The sequence below is a fragment of the Durio zibethinus genome, chromosome 22, assembly GCF_047325235.1.
Source record: "Durio zibethinus cultivar Kanyao isolate XHJ-2024 chromosome 22, ASM4732523v1, whole genome shotgun sequence".
Taxonomy (NCBI): domain Eukaryota; kingdom Viridiplantae; phylum Streptophyta; class Magnoliopsida; order Malvales; family Malvaceae; genus Durio; species Durio zibethinus.
The window spans coordinates 1,998,270-2,013,556 of record NC_143183.1 but is presented as its reverse complement, the minus strand read 5'-3'; the positions used below and the strand labels follow the sequence as shown (position 1 = coordinate 2,013,556).

Below are 15,287 nucleotides of genomic sequence, written 5' to 3'. Positions count from 1 at the left end.
ACTTGATCTAATTCATTAGACATATTCAAACTTGAAACAAAGATTGCAATAAAAAGAAGAAGGGAAGGTTGCAATTTTTTGTAATTGCAGTTTCTCAAAGGCAAAGGCTACGAGAAATTTATAATACAAGAGAAGAGGTGGCTATAAGTTTCCTTAATTTTGAAGGATTATTCATCCTAGCTGAGAATGGATTTAAGTGTTACTAGATTTTGGATACTCTTATGTGGTTGGAACAAAAAAAGAAAAAAAAAAGAGAAAAAAAATATGTCAAAGAGTTATGTGATAAAATAAATTGATTTTTTTTTTTTTGTAGTTGCATGCAAAAAAAATCAAATTTATTTTTATATTTTATATTTTATGTATTTATACAAAATACAATAAATATACAAAAAAATATATATCGTTAATATGTTATGTAATAGTGCGTTTAGGTCTGCATAGATATCTTAAGTTCGTAATTTTTGTATTATAGTATATTTTCAGAATTTTTTTTTTTTTTGATAGTTTGTATTTTATTTATCAAGCTAGCAGAATTCTACTACAATACGACAATCCGTCTTTTACAAACCATCGATATACGCATCTCTAGTTGCAACCTATTCTATCATAGCAACATTAAGATTCCACGTATCACACATCATCTTATTTACTGTATTCGCAGCAATCTGACTTGGTCCCTGTAATCGAAGTCTCACAACATCTTTTATGTGTATCTCACTTAGTCCCTGTAATCGAAGCCTCACAGCATCTTTTATGTGTTCAAGGACCTGCAACATCCTGCTGTTGCTCTCTTTCCATATCTGATGTCCGGAATTCCAGGCTAATCGCAATATGATGGAGGCTTTCCCCTCAATTTGCTCACTGCCCATCTCAACTCTTCGGACCAGTTCTCCACCCCCGAAAGATCCTGCACTTCCGTAATATCTTTTGCCAAATCTATTTTGAATAATCACATCCAAAGAACAAACGTTCCCTGGTTTCGTCCTCTCTCTGGCACAGGCAACATTTGTCATACACCTCAATTCCCCACGTTTTCAACCTGTCCTTCGTTGAAAGTCTATATAATATAACCATCCAAGATATTATAGAGTGCTTTGGAATATGGTATTGAAACCATATGAGTTTATGCCATTCAACCTTCTCTTGTTTCGGCCTAATCGCATTTCATACTATAGCAGCTGAGTAGGTGTTGCTTAGAAAAAGCTAGATCTCAACTCCATTCTCTATGTTTATAAAATGCCGTGCAATCTATCTAAGCTGAAGTAGCTTCCTCCAGTTCCAGCTACTGTTTTGTTGTTCTGGAACCAACAAGATGCTTCTCTCCTTCAAAACGTAAGCTTCTAGCCATGCTATCCATATTGGACCAGCTTTAATAAAAATGTCCTGCATATTCTTCATGAGACAAGCCTGGTTCCAAGATACTATATCTTTCAGACCACGTCCTCCCTCAGATTTAGAGAAACAAATTGCACAACGGCTCACTCTAGCTCCCCTTGCGGACCCTTCTCTCCTTTTCCAGAAGAAACTGGAGCATAGTTGATTTCTCTTCTTAAGCACATGCTTTGGCATAATGAATCGCCTAGACCAATAGTTTTGCATACCAAACAGCACGGACTGCATTAACTGCAACCTTCCACCATAAGACAAATGCCTAGCCGCCCAACTTTTAATCCTGGTTGTGATCTTGTCCATTAGTGGCGCACAATCTTTTCCGGTGAGCCTCCTGGTAACCAAAGGTACCCCCAAGTATCTAACCGAAAGCAATCCAATTTTAAAACCAGAAACCTGCTATATTGGACTGAGCTCCCATCTATTAATTCCTGTTGAATATAACTCACTTTTCTCACAGTTAAGTTGCAGGCCAGAAAAGGTGTTAAAACACCTTCAGCACCTCCTTCACACCAATAACAGAATCCAACTTACCCTTTGCAAATATTAGTAAATCATCTGCGAAGCAGAGATGCGTTAAGTTGACTGTATATTTTTAGTATTGGACTTAATTTGGTATTAAGACTGAGAAATTAACAAGTTATACCCTTTACGGCGGGAACGAAGATAAGCATGATTGAAAGGATGAAGGAGACTCAATAGATGACTGATTTTGCAGCTAAACGCAGCATAAAACAAGACATTGAAGTTATACCTATAGATTATATGAACCGTGCCTTCTCAAAGCAGATGTCAAATACCATTTCAAATACGCAAATTATTAATAAATAATCTTCCAAGGAAATGGTAATTGTTAGAGTGTTTTTGTTGCCAGATTTTGCTCTGATATTCAGGTAACTAGCAATCAGCTTTCACTGGTCATCGAAAGATACATGTTACTGCACTTGGGTGAGTTCCCTATCCCACATCATGAACAGTTGAATAGGGTTTGGGCGAGACAAGTTATGAGAGAGAAGTTGAGAGCGATTGCAAGGCATACCTTTCTCGGCCTTTTGGCTAAGATCAAGTGTAGTATCTGTTCTTATCAGTTTAATATCTGATACGTGGGTCATTGATCCACATGATATTAAATTAATTTTTTGAGGGAGAAGGTCCATCACGGTAGCTTGCTACTGGGGTCTTCAAGTGTCGCCCATGCGTTGCACTGCTGGATGGGTCAGGCGCACCCCACCAAATAGATTCTGGTTTTTTCTCTGTTGAACAAGAAGTTTTCTGTTAAATGTAAGTAAGATCAGATGTTTTCTGTATTTAAATCAGGAGTCATGCTACAAAAAATTCGGAGCTCTGTTACAGCGGTACATAGAACTGAAAGAGAATGTTGAAAACATTCAATATGGACACAAATTTTGATTCTGTAAAAGGTGTAATAGACATATTAGTATTGCAGTCTTAGATGATTAAAAGTTTTACTGCCTTCGATTAAAAGTTGGATTTAATTTCGTTTGAGTCAGTGTATCAATTCATTTTGTTGGAAACACTAGCTTCTCTTGTTTGCTCTCGTGAATACTAACTCAACGTCCCAGTTTCTGTAAAGTATCCACTTGATTTGATCAAAACATTGACTGACTGAACAGTGTTCTTTAGGACCAATCTTGGTCTCAAAGATATTGATAAGAAATAGAAAAACCCTGCTAAACAAAACAAACTAATCAACAAGAATTTATATCAATAGTTGTAGAGAGCATGGTCATGTATAGAAATAACATATTATAAGAAATACAAAAACATCAGAATTAAAAGGAAAAGTGCAGTAAATTTTTTAATAATCATGTAAGATAAGGACTTGGGTGATTAGGGTTTAGGTTTTGGGTTCCAAATGACAATTTCACTATGATTTGGGTACCCTTAAGTTTACAAACAAATTGTTCAAAAGAAACAAAAAGAAAATAGAACATAACCCTAATAAATACATACTATAAATGACACTTGAAATCAATTAGTAGCAGTCATGTTCTCAGAGTCCACATTAGAATCAATGGCAGGCAATGGGACAATTAGATCAAAATCCACAACAGGCATTTTATAGCGGCACAATGGACATGTATTTCTCTCTTTAAATCATTTAACAACGCAACCTATACGATAAACATTGGAGCAGGGCAGGCGTTTGGCTTCAGTCCCGATTGAAACATCTTCAAAGCACACCAAACACGACACTAATTATCTTTCATCGATCTTTACCTTCTCCAACCCTTCAATGGCTGATTTACTGGCAGGCCTGATCATCTTTGGTGGATCGTCATCAATAAGAGCATCCTCAAGAAACTCCATAATATCATCATCAGTATCGAATATGACCACATCTTCCATGTAAGCATCATCAAAGAATTGATCATCATCATCCCTTTCATTATTAGGAAACATGTTGGATAATAGTATGCATAGAAAAGCCTCATGTTCCTCTAAACTCACGTTCCAAACATGGGACTAAAACTTGAATTAATTCATCAGACATATTCAAACTTGAAACAAGGAATGCAACAAAAAGAAGAATGGAAGGTTGCAATTTTTTGTATTTGCAATTTCTCAAAGGCAAAGCCTATGAGAAATTTATAATACAAGAGAAGAGGCGACTTTAAGTTTCTTTAACTTTGAAGGATTATTCATCCTAGCTGAGAACGGATTTAAGTATTACTAGATTTTGGACACTCTTATGTGGCTGGAAAAAAATAAATGAAAAAAAATTGAGAAAAAATAGGTCAAAGAAAGAGTTATGTGATAAAATAAATTGATTTTTTTTTGCTGTAGTTGCATGTGAAAAAAATCAAATTTAGATTGATAATCTTTATTTTATGTATTTATACATAATATAATAAATATATAATAAAAAATCTATTGTTAATATGTTAAGTAAGAGTGAGGTGAGCTCTACATATGTATCTTGAGTTCATAATATTTTTTATTATAGTATACTATTGTGGTAACTATGTTCCGCGTCGATTATCCTCATTCAGGTTGCTATAATTTTAAGAAAATAAGAGGAAGAACCTTTTTTATATGTTAAGTAAGAGTGAGGTGAGCTCTACATATGTATCTTAAGTTCGTAATATTTTTTATTAGAGTATACTATTGCTGTAACTGCATTCCGCGTCGGTTATCCTAATTCAAGTTGCTATAATTTTAAGAAAATAAGAGGAATAGCCATTTTTATTTTGATTATATCAAAGGCAATATAAACATCATTCTATTTGCATTTTAGTATAACAAAACATAATTCAAAAGATTTTTAATAGGAGCAATATGTAAAAGGATTAAGAGAAAGCATCATTCTATTTCATTTTTTATTGTTTAAAGTAGGAGAAAGCATTAACTTTAAATCAATAAAATTGATCTAAATCGTTCATTTTAATTAAATCAATTTGGATTTTTTTATTTAAGACATTAAATCGATTTGGTTCTGGAATTTATCTTTTTTCTTTTTCGTGTTGAAGTTTTAAATTTGAACCGATCGAAAAAATCAAAATTCAAATAATTAAATATTTAAAATGAACAAAAACATTATTAATTTTCCTAACCCTTTACCTAATTACCCTTTAGCCCTTCCTTTCTATTTTTTATTCTTTTTTATCAAAACTCTAAAATCTATATCCCTAATTCCCCTTAGTGTTTGAGAAGATAATGAGCCCAATTTGAGCACCACAAAGTATAGAAATTTCATGGATTTCTTAAGCAAATCTACTCGATATTTTGAGAATGTAACTTACCTGCAAGTTTTATCCTCAATCAACTTCATCTCTATCTTGTTAAACCCCATGGTTGCACCCCAATTCCTCTTGTTATCAGAGATATAGATATTTGAGAGACAGAGAATGTTGGTCATTTTCTGTACTAAAATTTTCTATAAATGACTTGAACAAAAATAAGACCATAAATTTATACAATAAACTTAGACCACCTTTAATAGACTCTTGACGTGAGATTTTAAGAAATGGCTTAGTGTTGCTTGGCTTGCTCCTAGAATTTGTTTTTTATGTCTTATATGAATTTAAGGCAATAGAGAGAGATAGAGTCTTGGAGGTTATGTCGATGACTGCGATGGGAAGTGTTTATTGTGTGATGAACCTAATTAGGTCAAATTATATAACAGATATATGTACTTTAGTTAAATAGTAAAATTAGTCCATTTATCTTAATCTGTTCAAATTGGATTCCTATTCATTTAATAGTCGACTTTAGTTAATTTATTAATCGTTCGAACTTTTTTCTGTAAAAATTGATAATATAATATTTTAACTTTTTTAATATAGCATTTTTGCTTATATGGCCATTGACTTTGTTGATGTGTAAAGTCATCGTGATAAAAAGTGATGATGTGGTAAAATTTTTTAACACTTCATCATTTTTTCACATCAACTTTTCTCAAATTACACGGCTCGTCTCTATACTTTGGTTAAATAATAGAATTAGTCATTCTACTTTAATATGTGTTCAAATTTGATCCTTATATATCAATTAATTATCAAATTTAAAATTTGATCTAAAATAACATATAAAAGCATAAATTATTAATTTGAGCGTGATATTTTTTTTCATATTTAGATAAATTTTTTTTGGATATTTGAATTATTAATTGGACTTAATTTGACAAATTGGGTTAATCTCAAATTAGACTATAAGCCCAAAATAAACTAAATTATATATTTTCTTTATTTTTTATTTATTTTATTTTTTCACTTTTTGTTAATTTCTTTTATGATATTCTTAAAATATAAAAAATAAAAAAAAACTTGTAAAATGACTAAAGCATAAAAATTAGATTGAAAAAATCATAGTCAACAAACTAAGATATACCGTCAACAATAAAAGCAATTGTAGACATTCTATTCATTTTGAAAAAAAATTTCAATATTAAATGGCTTTGAAATTTCATCTCGACATTAGGCTCTAAAATCATTTTTTGATCAATTGGTTTAACTGTGAAATTGAATTTTAAACCCAAATTTAAAACTCTAAAAGTATTTTATTTATTTTATTGTTTAGTTAGTGAAAATCAAGAAGTCAAAGTAAAAAAAAATAAAAAAAAATAAAAAATTGAAAAAAGTTAAGGAAAATATGAAAATTTTTTTGGAAATATTAATTTGAAAAAAAATTGAGAATTCAATAGCGATCGACAAGGTAACACAACAAAAATAAAGACAATTAGCAAAAACCATTAGAAATAGTTTTTTACCGAGAAATTTTTTTTTAAAGGTTTGAAATTTATAATTTTTAGGGTATTATGCTCAATTTTGCTTTAGATGATGATACAAAATGGTGGTGTCGATAATCGATTTCTGGGTATTAACGGTTTTAGTTTTTATGGATAAATTTTCTGTGATTGTTGAATTTTTCAATCCCTGATTTCTATAAATCCCATTAAAATATGAGTTCTTTGGAGGAGACTTGTAAAAAGAAGTAAGAGAAAAACAAGGATGAAAGAGGAGAAAAAAGGAAAATTAAAAAAGAAATTGTTTTTATAATAGGTTGAAACGATGTTATTTTTCAAGAGGGGTTTGGTGCAAATCTTGTGTTGACCTATACATTGACTTTGTTTACAATTCGATCTATCTGTATTGAAAAGTTTTTTTGTCTTTTATTTTAGTTTTATTTTACTTATTTTAGATTAAATCGTAAATTCGATAGTTAATTTATGTATAGGGATCAAATTGAACATACATTAAGATAAAAAGACTAATTCCACCATTTAACCAAAATATAAGGATAAGTTGTGCAAATTAAGAGAAGTTGGCATGAAAAACTGATGACATGTCAAAAAATTTTATCACGTTATCATATTTGACCACATAGACTTTACATGTCAACAAAGTTAATTGTCACGTAAGCAAAAATGTCACATAAAAAAAATTAAAATATCACATTATCAAGTTTAACGGAACAAGTTTGAACTATTAACAATTTGATTCAATTTGATAATAAAATGAAGTATATGAATCCAATTTGAAAACATTAAGATAGGAGAATTAATCTAATCATTTAACTAATGTACAGATATCCGTTACATAATTTGATCAACTTAATTATCCACACATGGATTAGTTCAAAATCATAGGATGGAAAATAGTCAAATTCAAAAAGATAATACAGTGATTAATTATGACAAATAATCTTTGACCAAACTTGCTAGAAACTAAAGGACCAACAAAATCGACAAAACCAATTGATTTAAGTCATTTCAATTACTTTTTATTTTCGTGCTATTAATTAGTCAATTTGGTTACCTAAACAGATGAAGCCCAATTAATCGGTTTTTAAGTTTTTATAATTGACTTAACCGAACTGATAGATTGCTCTGGTTTATTTAAAAGTCAATATAGGTTTAAGAAACATTTACACCAATAATTTAGGTGTAAATCATGTAAATCAATTTTTATGGTTTTGTACATCAACTTAAATATTATATTTTAAAATTAAAAAAAATATTTATATTATGAATAATATGATAGGATTTAAACTTTTTAAAATTTCATTATTTATGTTTCGTAAATAGCAATAACTATTATATAAAATTAACTATAAATTCTCTATACTCTCGACACATATCTTTTTAAGAGTATAGAGGGGATTATTTAATTTATTAAAAAATTTGTTATTTCATATCTTAATATAACCATAATTAAAATACACAATTTAAAATCAAATATTATGAACGGATTATATTAAGTACTATACAAGAAATTTTTGTCTCATGGGATTGGTATACGACCACTTTTTCTATAACTCTTCCAATTTCAACATAAAAAAGTCTTTAGACAATTTAAGAGAAAGGAAAAATGCCATTGGGATCAATAATTGGCTTTACTTTGTCGCTCTTTAAAGAAAGTTTCATGCAACATCATTTGAAGTGACTATGAACTTGAATGCTGGTACTGATAATACTGAACCCTCTGCCCTCTCAAACAAAACTGAAAAAAATCCTACTCAATAAACAATAAATAAAATACCACAAATTCTAAAGCTCACCACAAAAAAAAAAAAAAGCAAAAAAAAAAAGGCAGTTAAACACAGACCCACTGCTCATATCTCAAAGCCCACAAAACTCATAAGTTAGGTAAGCTATTAACTTTCTTAAACCTTAGGGATACTTTTAATATAGAAAGTATAGATTTTTAGTATTGGACATGATTTGATATTAAGACTGAGTAATTAACAAGAATTATACCCTTAACGGCAAGGAAGATAAGCATGATTGAAAGAATGAAGGAGACTCAACAGATGACTGATTTCGCAGCTAAACACAGCGTAAAACCAGTCATTGAATTTATACCTATAGATTATATGAACACTGCCTTCTCGAAGCGGATGCCAAATACCATTTTGACCACATAAATTATTAATAAATAACCTCCCAAGGAAATGGTAAATGTTAGGAGTGTTCTTGTTGCCAGATTTTGCTCTGATATTCAGGTAACTATTTGAGAGTTTTCGAAGTCTGGTCATCGAAAGATAAGATGTTACTGCACTTGGCTGTGTTCTCTATTCCACATCATGAACAGTTGAAAAGGGTTTGGCCGAGGCAATTTATAAAAGAGAAGTTGAGAACATTTACAAAGCATACCTTTCTCGGCCTTTTGGCTAAGATCAAGTGTAGTATCTGTTCTTATCAGTTTAATATCTGATACGTGGGTCATTGATCCACATGATATTAAATTAATTTTTTGAGGGCGAAGGCCCATCACAGCAGCTTGCTGCTGGGGTTTTCGAGCGTCGCCTATGCGTTGCACTACTGCATGGGCCAGGCGCACCCTACCAGTTCTAGTTGAAATAGATTCGACCTTCTTTGTGTTTAACAAAAAAATTTCTGTTGAAAGCTTGTCAGATCAAAGTGGTTGTGAAAAATAGAGGATTCTTTTCAAACAATTTGATGTTTTTTGTATTTAAATCAGGAGGCATGCTACAAAATATTCAGAGCTGTTAGACAAAGAGACACGGAACCAAAAATACAACAGAAAATAGAACTGAAACAGAATGTTGAAAACACCCAATATGGGCACAAAGTTTGATTCTAGTAATGCAGTCTTAGATAAGAGGAAAAATAATCGAATAATCGTTCTCTGATGAAAATAAAATAACTGCCCTTTTTTGTGTTTTGTGCATACCAGGTATGCAACATATAATCAAATATAAAAATCCCTTGGAGGATTTATGAATTTGTAATAGATTTACAGAGTAAGAGGTTGTTGTTGAGAGATCTAAAACTGGGGATTTATGAATTTGTAATAGATTTACAGAGTAAGAGGTTGTTGTTGAGAGATCTAAAACTGGAAAAGAATTTTAGAATTCTTATAGAAATGGGTAATTAGAGTCTAAAGAGAATTATGAACTAAAAATATCCATTAAGCATAGTCTAAAAAAAAAAGTTTTCGAATATTATTCCTCTCACATTAGAAACTTCGCTCACTTCCTCAAACACTTGAAACTTGAGACTGAGGCGCATTCGCAACAATACAATACATCTATGACTAGAGAATTAGGAAGAATAGATCTAGCAATACAATCACCAAACTATTAACACTTCCAATACCCATACCATCAACTCAAAGGCTCTGACAAGACGTCACCACTTAAAAAACAAGCGAGATTTGAGTCCATTTTCTTCGCTTTCTATTCCTATTTTTTAGCTACGATTAAAAGTTTTACTGCCTTTTTCTAAGTTGGATTTAGTTTCATTTGAGTCAGTATATCAATTCATTGGATTTAGTTTCATTTGAGTCAGTATATCAATTCATTGTGTTGGAAACACTAGCTTCTCTTGTTTGCTCTCATGAATACTAACTCAACGCTCTGTATGTGCCCAGTTCCTGTAAAGTGTCCACTTGATTTGATCAAACATTGATTGACTGAACAATGTTGTTTAGGACCAATCTTGGTCTCAAAGGTACTTATAAGAAATAGAAAAACCCTGCAAAACAAAACAAACTAATCAACAAGAATTTATATCAGTAAGTTGTAGAGAGCACGGTCATGTATAGAAATTGACAGATTATAAGAAATACCAAAACATCAGAATTAGTTCGGTATATTTTTTAATAATCATGCAACATAAGGACTTGGGTGACTAGGGTTTAGGGTTTGGGTTCCAAATGACAATTTCATTCTGATTTGAGTACCCTTAAGATTACAAACAAATTGTTCAAAAGAAACAAAAAGAAAACAGAACAAAACCCCAATAATTACATATTATAAATGACATTGAAATCAATTAGTAGCAGTCATTTTCTTAGAATTCACGTCAAAATCAATGGCAGACAAGACAACATTTAGATCAAAATCGACAATTCCTCTCTTTAAGCCATTTAACAATGCAACCTGTATGATAAACATGGGAGCAGGGCAGGCATTTGGCTTCAGTCCCGATTGAAACATCTTCAAAGCACACCGAACACATGACCAATGATCTTTCATCGATCTTTACCTTCTTCAACCCTTCAATGGCTGATTTACTAGCAGGCTTGATCATTTTTGAAGTATTGTTATCAGCAAGAGCATCATCAAGAATCTCCATAATATCATCATCAATATCGAATACTACCACATCTTCCATGTAAGCATCATCAGAGAACTGATCATCATCATCCCTTTCATTATTAAGAAATATGCTGGATAATGGTATGCATAGAAAAGCCTCCTATCCCTCTAAACTCAAATTCCAACAAGGGACTAAAACTTGATCTAATTAATCAGACATATTAAAACTTGAAACAAAGGATGCAATAAAAAGAAGAATGGAAGGTTGCAATTTTTTGTAATTGCAATTTTTGAAAAGCAAAGCCCATGAGAAATTTATAACACAAGAGAAGAAGTGATTTTAAGTTTCTTTAAATTTGAAGGATTATTCATCGGATTTAAGTACTACAATATTTTGGACACTCTTATGTAGCTGGAACAGAAAAAAGTGAAAAAATGAGAAAAAATACGTCAAAGAAAGAGTTATGTGATAAAATAAATTGATTTATTTTTTGTAGTTGTATGAGAAAAAAATCGAAGCCTTGAGAAATTTATGATACAAGAGAAGAGGGGGCTCTAAGTTTCCTTAATTTTGAAGGATTATTCATCCCAACTACAAATGGATTTTAAGTTTTATTAGATTTTGGACACTCTTATGTGGCTGGAACAAAAAAAATAGTGAAAAAATTGAGAAAAATGTAAAATAAATTGATTTCTTTTGGTTGTTGCATGTGAAAAAAATTAAATTTATATTCTTTAGTTAACGTATTTATACATAATACAATAAATATTTAATAAATATATATAAGATGTATAAGTGGATAATTACACTATATTAAGCCACATGCTTAGGTTTGAATTTGACATATATTTTATTGCTAAGTAAGGTATAATTAAAAGTATGCAACTCTTGAATTCTCTCAAATGTTAAAATTTTTTAAGAGAAATTGTGGGTTATATTATATGTAAATGTTCTAGAAACAATTCATAATGGGAGCTTGAGGGTCCTTACCCTTTCCAAAAATTTTAAAAATGTTTGGAGTATATCTATTTATCTATCTATTTATATGTATATAGATATATATAAATATATGCATGTATATTTAAATTGGTGTTGATTATATGTATTATAATTTAATAAAACTTAAAATCACATTGTCATTTCTTAACTATATCCATCAATTATATATTAAAATCAATAATATTGTCATAAGTGTTAAATAAAAAATATATAAATTTAATAAAAATTAAATTAAAATTTTAATTTTCTTAATAAAATTAAATCAGACGAATTGATTCAATTGATAAGTTCATCGCCTTAATTTAAAAAAATAGTAAGATTCAAATATTATTAATGGTAACCATTGCTAACTGTAACTCTTGTATACAACACATTTTGCTCATATTTCTTTTTTATTATTTAAATTACTATTTTAGTTAACTTTATCTTAAAATCAAAGTTCAAAATTTGTCGTCTGCGACCTCTTGAGGTAGTGAGCAAGTAACTCTAAGAAGACACCAAATCTTACTTCAAGCCATGATTTTTTCCCTTTCCCTTTGGGTTATGCCCTCCTATAGAAAAATTTTTTTTCAAGATTTGCCAGAGAACCACTTAATAGCTCTTCCATAAATGAGTGTTACAACCCTGGTTTAGTTTCTTACCATAATTTAAACTTTTTTAAAAAATGTTGCAAACCGTTGTGTGCATTAGTTGTCAGAAAATTCAAATAAGGGTGGAATAATTGTCACATAATGAATGATGAAACTGGCCAAAGCTATTGAAAAACTTGAAGCTAGAGCCTGGAATAGGATATGATAACGATAATGCATGGCAAATTGGCAATACTCATTTTGGTTGGTCACAACTGGTTAGAGAAAGTGTTTGGCCCTTTCAAATTTCCCCAATTCCCCAAATTTGTGTTTGAGTGATTGAAATTTTATTATACTTCTACTTGTTGTGAATACTATAAAAAGAGACAATCTGGGAATCATAAGACATGCATCTTTGTTTGAATTTGAAGGATCCTTCCTTCTCCTTTTTCCTTTCTAATGGTCATGGAATTGTACACTTGGAATTTTTTTCCAAAAAAAATTTCTTCAAAAAATATTAAATTATAAGTATATGTGCTTGCCAAAAAATAAAAAATAAAAAAAAAAGATTGAGTATATGTGTATTGAGGTTGGTCGATTAGGATTGTAATTTCTATTTGTTTATGTAATTTCATTAATTTAGATATACTTGAGTTACATTTTAATCTTCAATACATTTTAAATAAAATTATGAATGTTGATGGTGTTGTTGGATGTCTTGACTAGAAGGTGGAAGGTGAGGTTTCAGGGAAAAATATCTGTGACCTGTAACCAAAAAGTACGATCATAGGGCATCAGAATTGTTACTCTGAGGCGTGGTTTGACGTTAAGGTAAGGTAAGCAAATAAGGAAGATGAAAATGATAAGGTGTGGGAAGCTTCGGTGGATAAACTTTAAATAGTGTTGGGTCTTGTGTGTTACCTTGCGGACTTGGGTTTTTATCTACTGTTTGTATTAGATCAAAGGTGATGACCTAATTGAAATAGTTGACAGTTTATAGGATATTTGTGGAAAATTCGAGAAAGATCCATCGGATGGGAATTGCATTTAATAATTTAAGGTAAGCATAGGCTGCATTTATTGATCCTAGACAAGTTGGATGCCAGTTGGTCAATTCTGAAGAGATTGTTTTAACAAGTTATTGGTGGAGTTTTAAGTGAGTCCTTATTTTGGTGAAGGACAAGCCATCTCCTTAGAATAGGTGACATAGCTATTTAGTTATGCTTTGCTTAGACGACTCAAAGGCTTAATTGTGTTAATTAAATTTTGACTGTTAACCAATTGATTTAGACATAACAATAAATAATAGTACTACTAAAATTAAAAAAATAAACATGTCACTTATAATTATTCTACTATAATTAATTATAATTCAAAATTACTTATGATTCATTAAAATATTATGTAAAATTCAAACTTATAACTAATGAATATCTATATAACTTTTTGTTATAATTGATTAATAGTGAGTATGATTCAATCCATTACAACCTCGAATACCCTAAAAAAAATAAATGCTAAAAAAATGCATTATATGCATAATTTGCATCTAACTGTGTCGGTTTGAACACCTAAATATTTGGTTAAAATATAAGTATATAAATCTCTTACTAAAACCCTCATTCTCCAAATAAAGTAAGTGTTTGGTTTTGAATTTTATCACATATGTATACAATATAAGGAATTCTTTTCACAAGTGAAATTAGTAATGATAAATTTTCAAATAACTTAATTTTTTTATTGATATTTTTATTTTTTATTATTTTGCAGTTTCTGGATTTTTATAAAAAAAAAATGAAAGCATCCATCAATGAAACCTTAATGATTTCGGCAAAGAACAATGACATATATTGTATCTGTCCAGTTTGTAGATAAGACAAGATATTAGTGGAGACAATTAATTCCTAACTTCCCCCAGAATTCTTTGTAACATACACTAATAATATATATATTTATATATGATGAATTTCTTGAATATAATAAACAATTATTTTTTCTTGCTATCCCTTTTCCTATTAAACAATGAAAAAAAAAAATCAATCAAAGGCATGCTTTAATTTGAGAAAACTTGATCATAATGAAAGGTAAAAAATCATGTTGAAATTTAAAGAATATAACCACCCAGTCTCCAAGACCGTAATGTTAAGGCGAGTGCAGCTGCACAGTCAGGTAATCCGGTGTCGGAAACAATAATCTTGAAACAGCATTGCTTTTCATCTCTAAAACTCGTCAATGTCCATTCTATAGATAATCGATTGTATCATGTCATATATTAGCAGCAATATTTTGAGTCTGAAGGCCTACTTCAGAGTAACCCTTGAATGCTTGCTAATGCATTGATAAATTAGATCAAATCTGAGAAGCTAGTGTTCAACAGGTTTGATTGAACATTAACTGAACGATGTTCTTTAGGGAATATCTTGGTCTCAAAAGCTTTGTCAGAAAGTATAAACTGCTGCATGCATTTTTACTTATTAAAGCAAAAAGGGGTGGTATAAGTAGAAATTGAAGAATTTTTCAAAAACAAAATTATTCTCTATGGTGCATAGAGCATAGTAGTTAAAATTGAAGAATTTAAGGTGTAATAGACGTATTAGTAGTGCAGTCTTAGATGATTAAAAGTTTTACTGCCTTTTTTTTAAGTTGGATTTAGTTTCATTTGAGTCAGTGTATCAATGCATTTATGTTCTGTATGTACCCATAAGATTACAAACAAATTGTTCAAAAGAAACAAAAAGGAAATAGAACATAACCCTAACAAATACATAATATAAACGACATTGAAATCAATTAGTAGTCGTCAT

The 15,287-nt window shown here is 30.4% G+C and overlaps 2 non-coding genes across 2 annotated transcripts; both read left to right on the top strand.

Moving 5' to 3' along the window:
• Positions 1–2,424: 2,424 nt before the first annotated feature.
• On the top strand, positions 2,425–2,620 carry LOC149512451 (U2 spliceosomal RNA). Its single transcript, XR_016332274.1, has one exon. It is a non-coding gene; the product is annotated as a U2 spliceosomal RNA (small nuclear RNA).
• Positions 2,621–9,000: 6,380 nt separating this feature from the next.
• LOC149512450 (U2 spliceosomal RNA) lies at positions 9,001–9,196 on the top strand. The gene has a single exon (XR_016332269.1). It is a non-coding gene; the product is annotated as a U2 spliceosomal RNA (small nuclear RNA).
• Positions 9,197–15,287: the final 6,091 nt, after the last annotated feature.